Source organism: Myotis lucifugus, unplaced genomic scaffold (genome assembly GCF_000147115.1).
Source record: "Myotis lucifugus unplaced genomic scaffold, Myoluc2.0 scaffold_332, whole genome shotgun sequence".
In the NCBI taxonomy this organism is placed as follows: Eukaryota; Metazoa; Chordata; class Mammalia; order Chiroptera; family Vespertilionidae; genus Myotis; species Myotis lucifugus.
The window spans coordinates 875,573-897,351 of NW_005871380.1; the positions used below are offsets into that span (position 1 = coordinate 875,573).

The window sequence follows — 21,779 nt, forward strand, 5'->3', positions numbered from 1 at the left end:
CCAGTTAAAGTTGCAGGGTGATTAATGACTGATAGAAGAACCAACATATAATTTTTTTCATTTCAACAAACTGTCATAGACAGGGAGAAGTCTTTTACTTTACTGCATTATTTTTATAGGACATTAGTTACAGCCAGGAAAACAAAATATTATTCATGTTTACCATCTGCTAGGATGATGTAATAGCATTGATAACAAGTATGCTTCTTTTAAATGATAGGTACCTACTCTGTAAAAATGTACCTACTGGGAGAACCTCGCCATGATGATCACCTGAACACTGCCCCCGTGTCCTTCCTTCATCGCCGACTCCGTCCACACCTATGGGAACCCTTGGACCAGCTGGGGCTGGACCCCAACAGATGACGCCCAAACAGGACGGATAGGTCTTCACCGTAGGAAGAGGGTGTATAGTCTTCGCCGACTCCGTCCACACCTTTGAGAACCCCTGAAACAGGATTCCCCTAGATAAGCCCCCCCCCCCCGCACTCGGGACGGAAAGGACTTCACCGTAGGGTGCTGCAGACCCCCTAGAGAGGATAAGTAGGGTAAGACGGTGGATAGTACAGAACTTAGATTGAGAAGATGTGCCATACTGAGTCTAGAAGAAAAAAGACTCCATATTGATCTTTTAACACATATGCTTGCTAGCAGAGGAGTTAAGGTTACTCCCAGTCAGACGGAATGTTGTTGTTTTTTAAAATATATTTTATTGATTTTATTGATTTTTTTACAGAGAGGAAGGGAGAGGGATAGAGAGTTAGAAACATCTATGAGAGAGAAACATCGATCAGCTGCTTCCTGCATACCCCCTACTGGGGATGTGCCCTTAACTGGAATTGAACCCGGGACCCTTGAGTCCGCAGGCTGACGCTCTATCCACTGAGCCAAACCGGTTAGGGCCAGATGTAATGTTTTATACAAGAAGTATGTCCATGCTTTTCTGAGGAAGGAAAGGTAAATGTAGAGGCATGGGAGAAGGTAGGCCCAAGGAGCCTTATCCTTAACCCCACTGCAGCCTTTCCACCCCGGGAAAGTGCAGGACTGGCAAGCTCTCCCTGGGGTGATAGATCAGGACTCAGGTAATAGCGGAAAGCACCAATCTTACTCTTAAAATGGATACAAGAGAGCATTTGGGGTTTTTTCTTTTTTAATGCCTGCTTTGGATTGAGTAAATGCATTTTACTTAGTTTTAACACATCAAAGTTAGCTCTTGACACAAAAAGAAAAACTGACAATTCCATCAATATAAACCTTTTCTATAAAAAACAAAAAAGGGGGAGAATAATGTTATATGTTAGATTTTTTGGAAATACAATGCAGAGGGCTGTACAGCAGCCAAAAGGCATCGGGCCTCCTGTACAATAGCCTCTGTCGACTCAGCCTGGTAGAACGATACACAAAGCAGACAAGAGTGTTACCAGATCTAGTAATGATGTGGGGAAGAGGTTGTGTTTTGTATCTTTCCAGAAGGGGCAGCCTCTGCCTCCCTCCTGGGGACCATCACCCCTGGGAGGCCGAGTTAGCACACCTGACCAGTGCCCGTCTGCAGCAGATGTGCAGCTGTGAGCTGGAACCACCTGTCCATTGGGAGGATCACATGTGCCTCCTTTTTGTCTGTCCATATGTCCCAGCTTTGCCCCACATCTCCTTTCCTTTTTCTTTTCTTTTTTTTTTTTTTAACCTGACTACTTGTTTACTAGTTCTTTGGCCTTTCTCCTTCTCTCCTGAACACAGCCTTTTCTAGAATCTCCCTACCCTACTGTTCCAGGAAGGGCACCTCCTTTCCTGCCGTGACTGGGGGGTCTGGTATATGCCCCATATGTGGAGTTGTCTTGTGCCAAGAGCCTGACATCCTGGGCTGAGAAAGCCCTGTTCGGGGACTCTCCTTTGTCCTGTATTGGCCCCTCTTGCCCTTGTGTCAAGAGGGACCCTCTTCTCACAGTCCATTTGCCCACAGCTGTTGCCTGGGCTTTCTGTTCACACTGAGATTGAGGCCTCATGGTGGCCGGTGCCATGGATCTGTCTCTCGCCCAATGGTGTGAGCTGGGCCCTCCCTGGAGAAGAAACCTGGGTTCCCCAAGAGATGTGACCAGAGCCGGGGATGAGGGGAGCCCAAGGCAGGTGCTGGGCGTGGAGGCCACGGGGGCATAGGCTACCAAGGAGACAGAACTGAACCTCTTGCAGGGGGGCGCTGCCCCTCCCTCATTCACACACCTCACATCACCCTGCTTGGCCCCAGAGGATGGCTGGTTAGCCAGAGACGGGTAAGATTCCTCAGGGAAGGAACAATCTTAGATAGGCAGGTTATGGAGTGACATTCATGAGAATAAGACCACTGACTCCAATTAGGTCTTAAACAGCAAGCGAGGATTTATTGAGCTGGCCAGCGACTACAGTTACAGCACCCTGCCGAAGCAGAGGCTGAACTGCAGTGACGACTGCAAGAGTTACATTTTATTATTAAATTCTGTGGAGGCCCAGAGAAAAATGTGTCTTTCAAATTCTGGGCCCACCCTATATGGAGGAAACTCTCTTTATTTATACTTTTTCCAGTCCTTTGTCTCCCAAATTTGGAATGAGACTTCCGGGCCTTCGGAGAAAGAAGGCCTGCGTGCTGGGAAGGGGCCATGAGACCATATCTCAAGGCCTGGCCTGATGTCAGTACCTTCCTATCTGTGTTTTAGGAACAGACAGCACAGCATGACCCGTCTGGCCAAAGCGCCAGATATGTAGCCCAGCACAAGGCACAGTCGCAGAGGGGCCATCAGGAGACAACTTGGGGGTCAACAGAGGTGGGGCACAGATCCCCACCCCCCCCCAACTATGCAGGGGCTTGAACACTTGCCCCTTCTGAGGGAGGTCTCCTGCCCCCATGGCTGCTTTGCTTCCCACGCCCAGCTCAGATCGGGACCCAGGTGAAGACAGAGACTGGCTGACAGCAGCTGCCCTCTCACTGCAACAGGACTTGTTTCCCATTTCTACCTTGGACCACAGGGAAAGGGACAGCTGAATGAAAGGGCTGTGTCAGGATGCTGCCTTCTTCCCTTTCTTCTCCCTTTTTTTCCCTAAACACTTTCATGCCTTGTAGTTCTTTTGCTTTCTCTTCTTTTTCTCTCTACAACCCTCCATCTCCGCCTCCTCCTCCTCCCTCCTCGGTGTCATCCATATCAGCTGACACAGAGGGCACAGCTGACTCCTCCCCAGACACCAACACCACCATCAATCTAGGCCATGATGGACAATTTGATCCAGCCCTTCAACGTGCTGACGCTTCGGGAAGTCCAGCACTAATGACACCGCCTGCTAGCCAGATCAACAATGACAACCAAACCACCGACTTGAGGACAGCTGAAATCACTTGACTGAAGAAGCCAGCATCCTTCTACAGGAACAAGGCTCCGTGTGCACTCCATTCACTATGTTTATAGCTATGCTCGCTATCATTGCTTATCAGTCTTCTTCCAAGTCTTAAACAACCCAATCCCAGAGGTGGCCGCTGATTTACATGCGCTGTCATTTAATAAAAAAGAAAGAATTTGCCCGAAGCCGGTCCACCCTTGCTGCTTGACACAGTCGCTGCAGGGAAGAAACATCTGCACAGCTTATGTTTCAAGGGACCTGGCGTATATGGCATATGTTTTCTCCCCCTCTTAACGCTATGTGTTTTAAGCAGGACCACCTCCCCGAGAAAGGTTGTTTCCCCAGATGAGGATTTCTTCCCTGGAGTTAGGGAGAGAATAAAACCCCTTAACTAAGTGCCAGGCGGGTAATTAATCACTTTAACTATGAATAATCACGATTAAGCTACATAGTCTTTACTTAGGATAATCTCCTTCAGTTACTTCCTTGTAGCTTAATAGAACTCTAGAGTAATCTTGGAATGGAGATAAGAAACGCCCTAACCTTTGGACTAGAATGGATAGGATTAAAATCAACTGGTATAAATACAGATGTAATAGGACAATAAACACAGAACTTGGCTGGATATCCTGGCAATAGAACCTGGCTGGAGAACCTCGCTATGCTGATCAACTGAACGCTGTTGCTGTGTCGTTCCTTCTTCGCTGACTCCGTCCACACCTTTGGGAACCCCTGGACCTGCTGGGGCTGGACCCCAACAATTGATAAATAAGCTGACAGTCAAACGCGAGTTCCCTTGTAGATTTCAACACTGAACTTGCACAATGTCTTTGAAACCAAGAGTAGCAGATTTTGATGAAACATGGAACAAACTTTTAATGACAATCAAAGCTGTTGTCACGTTGGAATACGTCAAAAGAGCAACATGGAATGATCGCTTCTCAGATATCTATGCTTTATGTGTGGCCTATCCTGAACCCCTTGGAGAAAGACTTTATACAGAAACTAAGATTTTTTTGGAAAATCACGTACGGCATTTGCACAAAAGAGTTCTGGAGTCTGAAGAGCAAGTACTTGTTATGTATCATAGGTATTGGGAGGAATACAGCAAGGGTGCAGACTACATGGACTGCTTGTATAGAAATCTCAACACCCAGTTTGTTAAAAGAAACAAATTGACAGAAGCTGACCTTCAGTATGGCTATGGTGGTGTCGATATGAATGAACCTCTTATGGAAATAGGAGAGCTAGCATTGGCTATGTGGAGGAAATTAATGGTTGAACCGCTTCAGACCATCCTTATCCGAATGCTGCTGCGAGAAATCAAAAATGATCGTGGTGGAGGAGACCCAAACCAGAAAGTAATCCATGGGGTTATTAACTCCTTTGTTCATGTTGAACAGTATAGGAAAAAATTCCCCTTAAAGTTTTATCAGGAAATCTTTGAGTCCCCCTTTCTGACTGAAACAGGAGAGTATTACAAACAAGAAGCTTCAAATTTATTACAAGAATCAGACTGCTCACAATATATGGAAAAGGTTCTAGGTAGAATAAAAGATGAAGAAATTCGATGTCGAAAATACTTGCACCCAAGTTCATATACTAAAGTGATTCATGAATGTCAGCAACGAATGGTAGCAGACCACTTACAGTTCTTGCATGACGAATGTCATAAGATCATTCGACAAGAGAAAAAAGATGGCATGGCAAATATGTATGTCTTACTCCGTGCTGTGTCCACTGGTTTACCTCCTATGATACAGGAGCTGCAAAATCATGTCCGTGATGAGGGCCTTAGAGCAACCAGTAATCTTACTCAGGAAAATATGCCAACACTATTTGTGGAGTCAGTTTTGGAAGTACATGGTAAATTTGTTCAACTTATCAACACTGTTTTGAATGGCGACCAGCACTTCATGAGTGCATTGGATAAGGCTCTGACATCAGTTGTAAATTACAGAGAACCCAAGTCTGTTTGCAAAGCTCCTGAATTGCTTGCTAAGTACTGTGACAACTTACTAAAGAAATCAGCAAAGGGGATGACTGAGAATGAAGTGGAAGGCAAACTTACCAGCTTCATTACTGTTTTCAGATATATCGATGATAAAGATGTTTTTCACAAGTTCTACGCAAGAATGCTGGCGAAACGTTTAATTCACGGGTTATCTACGTCTATGGATTCTGAAGAAGCCATGATTAGTAAATTAAAGCAAGCATGTGGTTATGAGTTTACCAGCAAGCTACATCGGATGTACACAGATATGAGTGTCAGTGCTGATCTCAACAATAAGTTCAACAATTTTATCAAAAACCAAGACACAGTAATAGATTTGGGAATTAGTTTTCAAACATATGTTCTACAGGCTGGCGCATGGCCTCTTACTCAGGCTCCTTCATCTACATTTGCGATTCCCCAGGAATTGGGCAAAAGTGTACAGATGTTTGAATTATTTCACAGCCAGCATTTCAGTGGAAGGAAACTTACATGGTTCCATTACCTCTGCACAGGTGAAGTGAAAATGAACTATTTGGGCAAACCATATGTAGCCATGGCTACAACATACCAAATGGCGGTTCTGCTAGCCTTCAACAACAGTGAAACTGTCAGCTATAAAGAGCTTCAAGACAGCACACAGATGAATGAAAAGGAACTGACAAAAACAATCAAATCATTACTTGATGTGAAGATGATTAACCATGATTCGGAAAAGGAAGATATTGACGCAGAATCTTCATTTTCATTAAATATGAACTTCAGCAGTAAAAGAAAAAAATTTAAAATTACTACATCAGTGCAGAGAGACACACCACAGGAAGTGGAACAAACTAGAAGTGCTGTAGACGAGGACCGGAAAATGTGTCTCCAAGCTGCTATAGTTCGTGTCATGAAAGCACGAAAAGTGCTTCGGCATAACGCCCTTCTTCAAGAGGTGATTCGCCAGTCAAGAGCGAGGTTTAACCCTCGTGTCAGCATGATTGAGAAGTGTATTGAAGTGCTGATAGACAAACAGTACATTGAACGCAGCCAGGCCTCAGCAGATGAATACAGTTACGTAGCGTGATGTTGCTCTCCTCCTGTGTGCGTGTGAGAAGACCATCGCCATCACCATTTGGTGTGTTCCTGTGGGGAAAAGAGCAGGCCTGTGCCTCCATAATTTGGTCATGTGGCAGCCCCTGGTTTTCTGCAGTTTACAACATCACCAGTGCCACGTCACGAGCGTCAGAGAAAATGCCTACAGATATTTCAAGCTCATGTCATTATGACATTTCTTAGAACTTTATTAAAGAATGAGTGAAGTATTGCTGAAATGTGGAAATTTGGTTGGGTAGCCGAAACCGGTTTGGCTCAGTGGATAGAGCGTCGGCCTGCGGACTTAAGGGTTCCAGGTTCGATTCCGGTCAGGGGCATGTACCTGGGTTACGGGCACATCCCCAGTGGGAGATGTGCAGGAGGCAGCTGGTCGATGTTTCTCTCTCATCGATGTTTCTAACTCTCTATCTCTCTCTCTTCCTCTCTGTAAAAAATCAATAAAATATATTTTTTAAAAAAAAGAAATTTGGTTGGGTACAATGCTTTTTCTCCCCTTCATGTTTGCAGTTGATGTGTGTGTGTGTGTGTGTGTGTGTGTGTGTGTCCTTGTGTTTTTTAAAAATATATCTTAAAGGACATAAAATAAAAAACTTAAATATTGTAAAAAAAAAAAACAAGGGGGAGAAGAATGTTATATGTTAAATTTTTAAAAAATACAATGCAGAGGGTTGTACAGCAGCCAAAAGGCATCGGGCCTCCTGTACAATAGCCTCTGCCGACTCAGCCTGGTAGAAGGATACACAAAGCAGACAAGAGTTTTACCAGATCTAGTAATGATGTGGGGAAGAGGTTGTGTTTTGTATCTTTCCAGAAGGAGCAGTCTCTGCCTCCCTCCTGGGGACCGTCTTGCCTGGGAGGCCGAGTTAGCACACCTGACCAGTGCCCGTTTGCAGCAGATGTGCAGCCCTGAGCTGGAACCACCTGTCCATTGGGAGGATCACATGTGCCTCCTTTTTGTCTGTCCATATGTCCCAGCTTTGCCCCCCATCTCCTTTCCTTTTTCTTTTCCTTTATTTTTTTTAAATCTGACTACTTGTTTGCTGATTCTTTGGCCTTTCTCCTTCTCTCCTGAACACAGCCTTTTCTAGAATCTCCCTACCCTACTTTTCTAGGAAGAGCACGTCCCTTTTCTGCCGTGACTGGGGGTGTCTGGTATATGTTCCATACGTGGAGTTGTCTTGTGCCAAGAGCCTGACATCCTGGGCTGAGAAAGCCCTGCCCCAGGACTACATGCTGACAGGCCATTCCTCTCTTGTCCTGTATTGGCCCCTCTTGCCCTTGTGTCAAGAGGGACCCTCTTCTCACAGTCCATTTGCAGGCGAGGGGAGCCCAAGGCAGGTGCTGGGCGTGGAGGCCACGGGGGCATAGGCTACCAAGGAGAAAGAACTGAACCCCTTGCAGGGGGCCGCTACCCCTCCCTCATTCGCACACCTCACATCACCCTGCTTGGCCCTGGAGGATGGCTGGTGAGCCAGAGACGGGTAAGATTCCTCAGGGAAGGAACAACCTAAGACAGGCACAGTCGCAGAGGGGCCATCAGGAGACAACTTGGGGGTCAACAGAGGTGGGGCACAGACCCTCACCCCCTCAACTTTACGGAGGCCTGAACCCTAACCCCTTCTGAGGGAGGTCTCCTGCCCCCATGGCTGCTTCCCGCTTCCCCCCCAGCTCAGATCGGGACCCAGATAACAGAAAGAGACTAGGCCCAGCTCAGATTGGGGCCCAAGTAAAGACAGAGACTGGCTGACAGCAGCTGCCCTCTCACTGCAACAGGACTTGTTTCCCATTCTACCTTCGACCACCAGGAAAGGGGCAGCTGAAGGAAAGGGCTGTGTCAAGATGCTGCCTTCTACCCTTTCTTCTCCCTCTTTTTTCTAAACACTTCCATGCCTTGTAGTTCTTTTGCTTTCTCTTCTTTTTCTCTCTACTACCCTCCATCTCTGCCTCCTTCTCCTCCTCCTCCCTGGTATCATCCATATCAGCCGACCCAGAGGACACAGCTGACTCCTCCCCTTACGCCAGACACCGTCACCAGCATCAAGTGCGGCCCTGATGGACCCTTTGATCCAGCCGTTCAACACGATGACACTTCGGGGAGCCCATCGCCAGCAATGCCGCCCGCTAGCCAGATCAACGAGGACAACCAAACCAGCGACTTGGGGTCAGCTGAGGAATTTAACAACTGAGGCCCAGCAGATGGTAGAGAAGCAAGAAGTGGAAGCTACTCTCAGCCAAGTCCGAGGACTCTGAGTAAATCAGCAAAAGAAACTTTCATTTAGCAGAAACTCACTTACTGCTGTTTTGCATTGCCATTGTCTTATTATTCTTACTAGTTTTAAAAATATTATGTTTTGCCGAAACCGGTTTGGCTCAGTGGATAGAGCATCGGCCTGCGGACTGAAAGGTCCCAGGTTCGATTCCGGTCAAGGGCATGTACCTGGGTTGCGGGCACATCCCCAGTGGGAGATGTGCAGGAGGCAGCTGATCGATGTTTCTCTCTCATCGATGTTTCTAACTCTCTATCCCTCTCCCTTCCTCTCTGTAAAAAATCAATAAAATATATTTTTTTAAAAATATTATGTTTAAGTTTTAAAATGTTTTGGGTTTTGCATTGGCATTGTCTTGTTATTGTTTTAATAGCCAGAGTTTTGTTCTTGATGCTTAAGTTTTACTTTCATTATGGTAGCTTTTTGTTCTTGATGCTTAAAAACTTTTATTATAGTAGCTTAAAATATAGGGTGAGATGTGGGGAGCCGATATAGGGTTAAGCCTCGGACTGACCTGTCAGCAAAATCACAAACAAGTCTTCTTCTGAGTCTTAAACAACCCAATCTGAGAGGTGGCCACTGATTTACACACGCTGTCATTTAAAAAATAAAAATGGGGGAATTTGCTGGAAGCCGATCCACCCTTGCTGCTTGACGCAGTCGCTGCAGGGAAGAAACATCTACACAGCTTATGTTTCAAGGACCTGGCGTATATGACATATGTTTGCTCCCTCTCTTAAACGCTATGTATTTTAACCAGGACCACCTCCCCAAGAAAGGTTGTTTCCCCAGGTTAGGGGTTAACAGGACTAAGGAAGAGAATAAATCAGTACTTCCCCCTAGTGTTACAGAAATACCATGTACTATTTATGAAGAACTTGGACTAAGACTGTTGGCAATAACTTTGGGACTTGTTGGGCCCGTATCCCTAGGGGTCTGCCCACCAGGGAAAGCACCAAAGCCTATACCCCTGGAGACCCACCGACACAGGGCAGTCCCAGGGAAGGCAAGCAGCGAGGCTGGGAGGACATAACCTTTACTGGGTAGGATAAACTCCTTCAGTCACTTCCTTGTAGCTTATCAGTAGAGCAGTGACCTTGGAATAGCCCTTATAATGGAACACAGAGATAAACCTAAGCAGGATTAAAATCAACCGAACTAGATAGAGACAGGATTTTTGGCTAAGGTCAGATAAGGAACAAGGAACTGTAGAACGTTACCCAAAACATACCATGATGTGATTATAGAGGCATGCTTATAGAATCAAATAGTATAAATATAGATGTAACGGGACAATAAAGAGAGAACCTCGCCATGATGATCACCTGGGAAAAAAAATGTACCTACTGTATGTAAAAGGTGAGGAAAAGCTTGGAAAAATCACCCCAAGTTTGACAAGATCTGTTTCTGCGATTTTAGCGAGGGGCATACAATTCAAAAGGAAGGGAGCCTCTAGGGATGGGGGAGCATCTGGCAGCACTTGCCATCTGGGGACCGGTACACATCATCCTGCTTTTCCTCACTGACACCAGTGTCTGGTGGCAACTGAAAGCCAGATGTTCTGGCTTCTCCTGGAAGCGAAACTGGTGAGTGGGTCAGAGTGTAATTCACTAAAGACATGGCTTCGTAGTGTCCTATTCCCCAGGAGCTTCTACCTGTAGGAAGAAGGTCTGTTCTGTCAGCTCTTGGTCTGCATCTCTTCCAGAGGCAAAGCCTCCCTTCCCCCCAAGGAAACTCTGTAGAAAATGGGATTTGTGATACCTGACATCCCCGGACCTCAAGTCTTATGATTTTCCTCAAAAGCCAGTGCCACGTTACGTGTCCATGTCCCCCACATCGTGGTCATGTCAGTATGTGTTCAGTCTTGAATATTTGTGGTTGCCCTTGAGAAAGGTGTGTGTATGAGAACCAAGATCAGCCGGGGCACCTTCAGGGCCTTCCCGGGGAAAACCCAGTGCCTCTGGTTCCCTCGATCCTACCTCCTAACCTCGCAAAAGCAGTTATACCCTCCATCCTTGTCTCAGGAAAGCAGGACGCGTCTCGAGACGAATTTGGAAAAGGTGTGTGAGGAAAATCCACTGGTTCTTAAAGAGGTATGGAAGGTAAAGTCAGGTGCAGTTTAAAAAGCAAAGAGCAGTACAGTGGGGCCTTGACTTACGAGTTTAATTCTTTCTGAGACCGAGCTCGTTAACTCAAATTACTCTATCAACTCAATGCAAAAAATTAGTCGAGAGACAGCTGGTATCTCAAAAAACTCGTTAGTCGGGACACTCGTAAGTCAAGGCCCCACTGTACTCATGTGGGCCTTTTGCTTACGGAAGCAGCCTCAGAGGGCTGCAGGCTCGGCCTGCTGGCTGGGAAATTTGGCAAAAGACTCAAGTGGGTTTCGGTGGAGACAGACTCAGAGGGAGATTCATCTGTGCACCCAAAGACAGAGGTTAGTGCCTCAGCCCTCTTATCTCTTTTGGGGTCCCCCTATAAGGCAGGAGGGCCTGGGATGAGAGGGGCACCAGAGCCATGAACCCCAAGGAGCAAGGGAGCCTTGAAAGTCGGACACCACTGTGTCAATCGCTCCTGGATCTTGAAGACAGCTTGTGGAGGCGTGAAGGTGGGGGAAAGGCTCAGAAAGCTCAAAGCAGCCTGGTTCGTCTCCCTGAAGGCCCCAGCCAGAATTTTGTTGAGAGACCTTCAAACATCCAGGAACTGTGTGACCTTTTCCTTAAGTCTGTTAGTCTTAGTTTCTCTATAATTACCAGTGGCTAAAACATCAAAGGAGTTTTGTTTGTCTCAAGGACAGAAGGAAAGAGGCCTGTCCCAGAACCAAGTGTGACGAGCACAGGGGGCTTTGGACTGCTGGCCTCAGGCCTCCTCGGTGGGATCTTCTGTCTTGGGTGTCTCAGGTCTATGCCAAGAAGGTGGCCCCGCTGGCTGTGAACAAGACAAGACCTCCTTCACTCAGGATGAGGAATGTGTTGCCCTTCTTGGCTTCAGTGGAGCTGGAAATGTTCCATTTTTTAATTGGTGACTGAGGAAGAGCCTGTCACCTTTGTCGAGGGCCTCAGCCTCAGCTCTCACTTAGGGAAGCTAGGTTATGAGCTGGGAGGAGGAAGGCACCCCTCTGAGGATGGGGTGGCTGAGTTGAGAAGAGGGGAGCACTGAAATACTCAGGGCTGGGGGACATTCCACATATCAGGTTTGTCTGTGACTCCCATCCTAGACCTCATCTCAGAGTCCAGATCATGTATTTGACCTGCTTACTCAACTTTGCCTCTTGAATGTCTCACAGGCACTTGCAACTCAATGGACCCCCAAAGCCATGGGCTGTCCACACACACCCAACCTCTCCTCTCTCCTCCCCCGATACTTCCTGGGGGAGTGGGTGGCAAACTTCTATGGACACGCAGGATGTCCAGTGGGCAGCTGAGTTCATGGTTGCTCCCTCCCTGTAGCCTGGAGTCTGCTCACCTGAGCCCCTTCCCACTGCACTCACCTTGGTTGAGGCTACTCCTGATTTTTAGTCCTGCCTTCTTTGCTTTCCTGCAGCATTTCATAATGCTGACCCTTCCTTCTGTCAAACTCCAGCCTTCCTGGATTTATTCTATGGTGTCCCCTGTCCTCTGCCTCGTCTCTGTCACTAACACTTCTTTTCAGGCTCCTGTGGTGGATCTTCATCTAGCTCATTAAATTTTGTTGCTCCTCAAGATTGAAACATCATCTCTCTGTCCTTTTTTTTATAAATACATTTTATTGATTTTTTATAGAGAGGAAGGGAGAGGGATAGAGAGTTAGAAACATCGATGAGAGAGAAACATCAATCAGCTGCCTCCTGCACGCCCCCCACTGGGGATGTGCCTGCAACCAAGGTACATGCCCTTGACCGGAATGGAACCTGGGACCTTTGAGTCTGCAGGCCGACGCTCTATCCACTGAGCCAAACCGGTTAGGGCTGTCCTTCTCATCCTTTACACATTGTCCCCGCCTGACCTCATTCGTTTCTCTGAATCCCATTATCTTGTTTACTGATGTCTCCTAAGTAGCCACATCCCCATTCCTGTGCTTCAGACGTGCATATATCCATGCCTATTAGGCAGCCTCACTCAGACATCTTCTAGTAGTTTTTTTAATTTTAATATTTTTATTTTTTAAAATATATTTTTATTGACTTCAGAGAGGAAGCGAGAGGGACAGAGAGATAGGAACATCAATGATGAGAGAGAATCATTGATTGGCTGCCTCCTGCACGCCCCACACTGAGGATCAAGCCCGCAACCCAGGCATGAGCCCTGACCAGGAATTGAACCGGGACCTCCTGGTTCATAGGTCAACGCTCAACCACTGAGCCACGACAGCAGGGCTAATGGAATGTTGTTTAAAAGAATGAAGTACAGATAATGTTACATACAAGATGGACCTCAAAAACATTAAGTGAAAGAAGCCAGTCACAAAAGGCCACATGTTATGTGATTCTGTTTATGTGAAATGTCCAGGATAGGCAAATCTATAGAGACAGTAGATTAGTGGTTGCCAGGGCCTGGGGCATTGGAGGAAATGAGGAGTGGCTGCCAATGGATACAGGGTTTCTTTTGGGGGTGATGATATGTCCTAAAATTGACTGTGATGATGGACCCACTCTGAATATGCTAAAAAAACATTCATCAGTGGGTGAATGTGGTGAATGGGTGAACTGTATGGTATGTGAATTATGCATCAATAAAGCTGTTACAAATAGAAAGGAAGGAAGGTGGAAGGAAGGAAGGAAAAGAAAATATGGGACAAGGCTACATGGTCCTGGGCAGACCCTCAATCTAGCCTAATTGTCATCACTCATCCATCAACATACATTTACTGAAGCTCACATAGAAGAAAATACGAACTTATTCCATAAACTTGGGTGAAAGGCAATGTGACATTTCTTTGTATTATTTAAAATCAAATGACATCTGCTGCAAGGCCCTCATCCTGCCCAGCTGGCAAGAAATCAGATTTCTATTTTCCTGGAACTTATCTGCATTTTGTAAAGATTCATAGTTGGAAATACCGAATTTAAATCATGTTAAACTTGCTCCTCTGTTTCTCTATTTCCTCCTAGAAGTCGCACTTGAATTAATCCTATCTAATAATAGACAAACATGGTAATTGACTGTACCTTTGCTATGCCTCCCATCGGCTAATCAGCGTGATATGCAAATTAACTGCCAACAAAGATGGCAGCTAATTTGCATACTGCAGGCAGGGCGGGACAGCGTGAGCCACCAGCATGAGCTGCCAGAGCCAGAAGCCCCAGAAGCCACCTGATATGGCAGTAACTCTATCAGTAAGCACTCTGAAAGTCAGTGGCATAAATGCACCAATTAAAAGACAGATTATGAGGGTGAATCAAAAACAAAACCCACTTTAAATATAAAGACACATATAGATTAAAAGTAAATGAATTAAGCTGCAGCCTGTTTTGCTCAGTGGATAGAGCATTAGCCCATGGACTGAAGGGTCCCAGGTTCAATTCCAGTCAAGGGCATGTACCTCAGTTGCTGGCTTGATCCCCAGCCCCTATCAAAGCATGTGCAGGAGGCAACCAATCAATGTGTCTCTCCCTTTCCCTTCACTCTCTCTAAAATTCAATGGAAAAATATCCTTGGGTGAAGATTAACAAAAACAAAGTAAATGGATTAAGTAACATTAAAGAGATTATAAGAAAAATATATTCCAAATTTTGTTAGTTGTATAATGGTTATGTTTAAATTATTAACACCTAAGAAATTGGGTGAAGGGTACATATAATATGCTGAAGTATTTTATAGTTTTTTTACATGTATGAGATTATTTCAAATTAAAATATTAAAAAATTAAAAATTAATAAAATATTAATTGAAATGTATCTGCATTACATGAAAAATCTCCTAATTGCTTCGGTTCAATTAAGAAATATCTTAATTCTAAATGATATACAGTGGGGCCTTGACTTACTAGTTTAATTCGTTCTGAGACCGAGCTCATTAAGGAGCTCGTTAAGGAGCTCGTTAACTCAAATTACTCTATCAACTCAATGCAAGAAATTGGCTGAGAGACAGCTGGTATCTCAAAAAACTCGTTAGTCGGGACACTCGTAAGTCAAGGCCCCACTGTAATAGAAAATATATAATAGTGCAGTTATAAGCACTTACCTGAAAATAAAAATTTAAAGAAGTGAATTTAAAGAAGGGATTAGCCAAAGAAAATATATGCACAACCCATGGACACAGACAACAGTATGGTGATGGCCAGAGAGAAGTGGGGGGCAAGAGCTGGGTAGAGGGGGCAAAAGGGGGAAATAGGGACATCCTATATAATAATAATATAAGGCTAATATGCACATTGACTGAACGGCAGAATGACCGGTTGCTGTGATGCGCACTGGCCACCAGGGAGCAGACTCTCAATGCAGGAGCTGCCCCCTGGTGGTCAGTGCATTTCCATATGGGGAGTGCCACTCAGCCAGAAGCTGGCTCATGGCTGGCTCATGGCTGGCCAGCGCAGTGGTGGTGGCAGGAGCCTCTTCCACCTCCGTGGCAGCACTAAGAATGTCCAACTAACGGTTTAGACCTGATCCCTTGGGGGCCTAAGCCTTTAGTCGGACATCCCCTGAGGGCTCCCTGGCTGCCAGAAGGATGTCTGACTGCCAGCTTAGGACTGATCCCCTGGGGAGTGGGCCTAAGTCAACAGGTGGACATCCCCCAAGGGGTCCTGGACTATGAATGGGCACAGGCCAGGCTGAGGGACCCCCCCCACCCCCGAGTGCACAAATTTTTGTGCACCGGGCCTCTAGTATAATTAGAAAACCCTAACATGCTCTCTCCCTTTGTGAGCCTTCTGCTCACCACCCTTTATCTGTACAAGTATTTTTAAGCATTCTTTCACATCTTCTACATCTTCTAAAATACAGTCTTACCAGTATCTGCTGCTATTCTAAAAATCAGCAGTGACTTCTGAGTCACTCACTGCCTCAGAATTATTTAGCTCCTCTGCGAAGTTGTCATTGGTCCATGGTGCCACTGTGTGCTGATCAGGGCTCCTTGGCCATCCCAGATGAGCCACCATGGCAAAAGGTTTACGCCAACCTCAGCTGTGTAAGAAAAGTCACCTTTTTTTAAATTTTCTTTAAATCAAATTATATTTTCAAGACTTATATCCCAAAATTGGTTCAAGAAATAGAAAACCTGCCCATATAGACCAAAACCGAGACAAAATTAAAATAATGGTCAAAGGCCCTGGCCAGATAGCTCAGTAGGTTGTAACATTGTCCTATACACCAAAAAGGTTGCAGGTTCAATTCCTGGTTGGGGGAGGCAACCAATCAATGTTTCTCTCTTTCTAAAATCAATTTTTAAAAAACCGATGAAGATTTTAAAAATAATAATAATTAAAAATAAAATAATGGTCAAAGACCTACCCCTTCTTTAAAAAGTCTAGGCTGAGCCCTAGCTGGTTTGTCTCAGTGGATAGAGTGTTGGCCTGTGGACTGAAGGATTTGATTCTGGTCAAGGGCACATGCCTGGGTTGCGGGCTCAATCCCCAGTGTGGGCATGCAGGAGGCAGCCGATCAATGATTCTCTCTCATCATTGATGTTTCTCTCCCTCTCTGAAAGCAATAAAAAAAACTATATTTTAAAAAATCTAGGCTGGCCGTAACCGGTTTGGCTCAGTGGATAGAGCGTCCGCCTGTGGACTGAAAGGTCCCAGGTTCGATTCCGGTCAAGGGCATGTACCTTGATTGCGGGCACATCTCCAGTAGGGAGTGTGCAGGAGGCAGCTGATCGATGTTTCTTTCTCATCGATGTTTCTAACTCTCTATCTCTCTCCCTTCCTCTCTGTAAAAAAAAATCAATAAAATATAAAAAAAAAAATCTAGGCTGAAAGGGATTAATGGGCAAGTCTACCAACAACCACCAAACAGATCATTTCCTTCTTGAAGGAACCTTCAGAATTATGGGAGAGAAGATGGGGTTCTACCAACTCATAAATGATGATAAAACCAGATAGGGATCCAAAATGAACTATAGGCCCTACCCGGTTTGGCTTAGTGCAGCGGTTCTCAACCTGTGGGTCGCGACCCCTTTGGGGGTGGAACAATCCTTTCACAGGGGTCGCCTAAGACCTTCGGAAAACACATATATAATTACATATGGTTTTTGTGATTAATCACTATGCTTTAATTATGTTCAATTTGTAACAATGAAATTGGGGTGTCACCACAATATGAGGAACTGTATTAAAGGGTCGCGGCATTAGGAAGGTTGAGAACCACTGGCTTCGTGGATAGAGCCTCAGCCCACAGACGGAAGGGTCCTGGGTTCAATCCCAGTCAAGGGCACATCCCCCAGGTGCAGGCTTGATCTATGGCCCTGGTTGGGGCACGTGCTAGAGGCAACCAATCGATGTGTCTCTCTCACATCAACGTTTTTCTCTCTGTGTCTCTCCCCCTCCCTTCCACTCTCTCTAAAAATCAATGGGATGGGTTTCTTTCGAAGCGTTGCTAAAGTCCTACAATTGGCTCCTCTCTGAGGGGGCGTGGCTAGGCCCTGGGGGGCGTGGCTGGACTCTCTGGCGGGATGAGCTAGTTTAAAGCCCGGCTGAGGCTCAGCGGCCCACGTGGCTGTTACGCGTGGAGGCATGGAGGAGTGCGCTGGCCTCTGCAGCGGCGTGGGCTCTTCGCGGGGATGTCGGTGTCGTCTGCAGTGCCAGGGCCCAGGTGAGACGGCAGCGGCCCGGCAAGCCGGCCCCGGCCCCGGCCTTGGCCCCGGCAGAAAAGCACGTCGAGGCCGACGCAGCAGCGGGGTGCTGTGCGGGGAGTGGAGGGATCGAGAGCCCCATGCCGCCCCCGCGCTGCTCGCTGCAGGACCTGCCGGTGGAGATGCTGGTGGAGATCTTGGCCTTGCTCCCCGGCACCGACCTGCTCAGCCTGGCCCAGGTCTGCACCAAATTCCACCGCATCCTGCACACCGACAGCATCTGGAGACGGCGCTGCCGGGAGGAGTATGGCATTCGTGAAAACTTGCAGAACGTGGAGACGATAGGTATGTCTTACCGAGAAGTCTATGCGAAGCTGCTCCACCCATACAGACACATTTTGGGACTGTGGCAGCTAGATACTGAGCACTATAGAACACTGCTGAATGTCGTGGTGGACGGCTTATGCATTACTGGTTGGACGTACGGGCCTTCCCTGAACACCCACGTGGATGGCCCGCTGCAATTCGAGCCCTCGTTCAGAATTCGCCTGACGGAGAGGAAATAAGCCACGGTGGAGTGCCTGGAAGGCCGCATCAGCAGGCCCCACCACCGCCACGTGCAGATTCAGAAGGACAGGCTCACCCTCCAGTGCAACGAGACAGACCACGGAAAGGATTTAACAATGAGACTTAGGGAAGAACGGGGGGTGGTGCTGGTGTACGTGCAGGAGGACAGATATCAGTATGACTGCCTGGCCTACCGCCGCCTCTACCTCCCGCCGAGCCACCCGGACGACCTCATCAGGCCAGGCCTCTTCCAAGGCAACTACGATCCCTTCGGCCTAAAGATTGCCATGCTCAGCTTCCATGGGAAGTATGCCAGGGTCACGAAGGTCACGGGAGACTCCATTGGGATGTTAGAGATCCACCTCATGCGCCGCATCCAGCTGCCAGATGGCGAGTTCTTCAGCAACTTCAACGAGCTCTCCCGTGTGGTCCAGGAGATTGACCAGCAGGTGATCCGCGAGCGGGAGCAGCAGCAGCAGCAGCAGCAGCAGCAGCAGCAAGAAGACGGGACTGAGGAAAGCGAGGGCCATGGCTGGCAGAGCCCTGCCCAGCCCAGCGTCGGGGAGTCCGGGGCTGCAGCTTCGGAGGAGCAGCCTGTCCGGTTTGTTCTGCCTGTGGGCGTCCGCTCAATGGACCAGAACTACCCCGGAACCTGCAGGATGTGTTTCTATGCCGTGGACACTGTTACCTTAACTGGCTTAGCCTACCGCGGGCGCTTCCCTGGAGTCTTCATCCTGTTCGATGAGAACCACTTGGGGTTCATCTGGCAGGAGCTGAAATACTTCATCCTGTTCGGCAGAGTCCAGAACACCTTCCAGATTGTGGAGGCACCATCCCCGCAGGCCTTCCTGGAGATGCTCAAGGACATTCATTCCGGACCTCCTGGGAGGAGCAGCTTGCAGATTTGACCTTCTGACCAGGTTACCCACCTTTGTTTGTTTTTTTAATCCTCACCCGAGGATATTTTCCCATTGATGTTTAGGAAGAGTGGGAGAGAGAGGGAAAGACAGAAATATCGATGTGAGAGAAACACATCAGTTGGTTGCCTCCGGACCAGGGCCAGGCTGGGTAGGAGCCAGAAACTGAGGTAGAAATAAACCTTAGACCAGTGGTCTCAACCTTCCTAAAAAAAAAAAGAAAAATATCCTTGGGTGAGGGTTAACAAAACAAAAAACAAACAAAATAAATGAACCATTGGCCAGTTTCATATAGGAACATAAATATCCTAAGTAAATATTAACAATACAAATTTAGTAATATATTGAAAGAATATAAATTATGATGAAGTCAGGCTTATCCCAGAAATATAAATAAGGTTCAATAGTAGAAAAATCCTGCCTGGCCTGTGTGGCTCAGTGGTTGAGCATCGACTCATGAACTAAGAGATCAATGGATGTTTCTATCTCTCTATCTCTCTCCCTTCCTCTCTCTCTAAAAATCAATAAAAACATTTTTTTAAATTAAATCTTTATTGTTCAGATTATTACAGTTGTTCCTCTTTTTCCCCCCATAGCTCTCCTCCACCCAGTTCCCACCCCACCGTCCGCCCTCACTCCCCACCCACTGTCCTCATCCATAGGTGCACGATTATTGTCCAATCTCTTCCCGCACCCGCCACACCCCCTTTCCCCCCCAAGAATAGTCAGTCCATTCCCTTTCTATGTCCCTGATTCTATTACAATCAGCAGTTCATACTGTTCATCAGATTATTTATTCACTTGATTTTTATTTATTTTTTTTTATTAAATCTTTATTGTTCAGATTATTACATTAGTTACTCTTTTTTCCCACCATGACTCCCCCCCACCCAGTTCCCACCCCACCCACCGCCCTCACTCCCCACCCACTGTCCTAATCCATAGGTGCACGATTATTGTCCAATCTCTTCCCTCACCCCCCACATCCCTTCCCCCCCCCCAAGAATAGTCAGTCCATTCCCATTCTATGTCCCTGATTCTATTACAATCACCAGTTCATACTGTTCATCAGATTATTTATTCACTTGATTTTTAGATTCACTTGTTGATAGATGTGTATTTGTTGTTCATAATTTGTATCTTTACCTTTTTCTTCTTCCTCTTCTTAAAGGATACCTTTCAGCATTTCATATAATACTGGTTTGGTGGTGATGAACTCCTTTAGCTTTTTCTTATCTGTGAAGCTCTTTATCTGACCTTCACTTCTGAATGATAGCTTTGCTGGATAAAGTAGTCTTGGTTGTAGGTTCTTGGTATTCATCACTTTGAATATTTCTTGCCACTCTCTTCTGGCCTGCATAGTTTCTGTTGAGAGATCAGCTGACAGTCGTATGGGTACTCCCTTGTAGACAACTGACTGTTTTTCTCTTGCTACTTTTAAGATTCTCTCTTTGTCTTTTGCCCTTGGCATTTTAATTATGATGTGTCTTGGTGTGGTCCTCTTTGGATTCCTTTTGTTTGGGGTTCTCTGCACTTCCTGGACCTGTAAGTCTATTTCTTTCACCAGGTAGGGGAATTTTTCTGTCATTATTTCTTCAAATAGGTTTTCAATATCTTGCCCTCTCTCTTCTTCTGGCACCCCTATAATTCGGATGTTGGTATGCTTGAAGCTGTCCCAGAGGCTCCTTACACTATCTTCATATTTTCGGATTCTTTTTTCTTTTTGCTTTTCCAGTTGGGTATTTTTTGTTTCTTCATATTTCAAATCTTTGACTTGATTCTTGGGATCCTCTTGTCTGCTGTTGGATCTCTGTATATTATTCTTTATTTCAGTCAGTGTATGCTTAATTTCTAGTTGGTCTTTTTTCATATCCTCCAGCATCTCACTAAATTTATCGGCGGTTTCCAGAAAATTCTTGAGTAACCTTATAACCGTGGTTTTGAGATCTATATCCAGTCATTTGCTTTCCTCCATTTCTGTCATTTGTGACCTGTTTCTTTGTCTCCACATTTTTTTATGCTTCCCTGTGTTGGTAGAGTGGCTTTTTGTGCTAGGTGTCCTATAGGGCCCAGTGGCTTAGCCTACCCAATTACCTGAGGTGGACACTTTTGGTGAACCCCTTTGTGGGCTTTGTGCACAGTCTGGTTGTAGTTAAGCCTTGATTGTTGTAGGTATCACTGGGAGGAATTGACCTCTAGGCCAATTGGCTGTGAGAACCAGCTGTGTCTACGGTGGGAGAACTTCTGTGCTGAAGACACCCTTCTGGGGCAAGACTTGCTTCAGTGGGGCTTTGGTGCTCACTGAGTCTGCCCCCTGAGTGTGTCCCTTATGGATCTGAGGAGTTGTAATTGGATGGTCCCACTCTGACCACTGGGTACACTGGCTCTTGGATCTAAGGAGGTGCTAATTTAGCTTCTGCCTGAGGCTACCCAGCAGGAGGTAGGAAGAGATCTGCAGATTCCCCTTCCTTGTTTGGGGTTTAGAGGTGCCCAGATGAGGCCCAGCTGTGAAGCAATGCAAGCTGCTTTGGGGCCTTGGGCCTTCTCTTGGAAGTTCTGGGTCTTCCTGGCCCAGCTGCAGTTTGTTAGGTAATTTTCAGATTGCAAAGGGCCAGGGCATTCATATGCAAAAGCCTCTGCTGCAGCTTGGGTGGGGCGAGGTCTCAGGGGATCAACAGGGCAGAGAAAACAGCTATGGCTGATCCTCAGCCTTGCCCTAAGAGGCCCCGCATCTCAGTGTCCCGGTAATCGCTGCAAGCGCCTCTGAGAGAAAGCTGCCCTCGAGTTCCGAGTTCTGCCCGCTGCCAGGCAGTCCAGTTTCTCCCCGTATGAGTCTGGGTCCCCAGAGACTTCCCGGAACTGGAGTTCA

At 46.6% G+C, this 21,779-nt stretch overlaps 1 pseudogene; it reads left to right on the forward strand.

Annotated features, from left to right (window-relative positions):
• Positions 1 to 4,169: 4,169 nt before the first annotated feature.
• On the forward strand, positions 4,170 to 6,459 carry LOC102428827 (annotated as a pseudogene).
• The last annotated feature ends 15,320 nt before the right edge of the window (positions 6,460 to 21,779 follow it).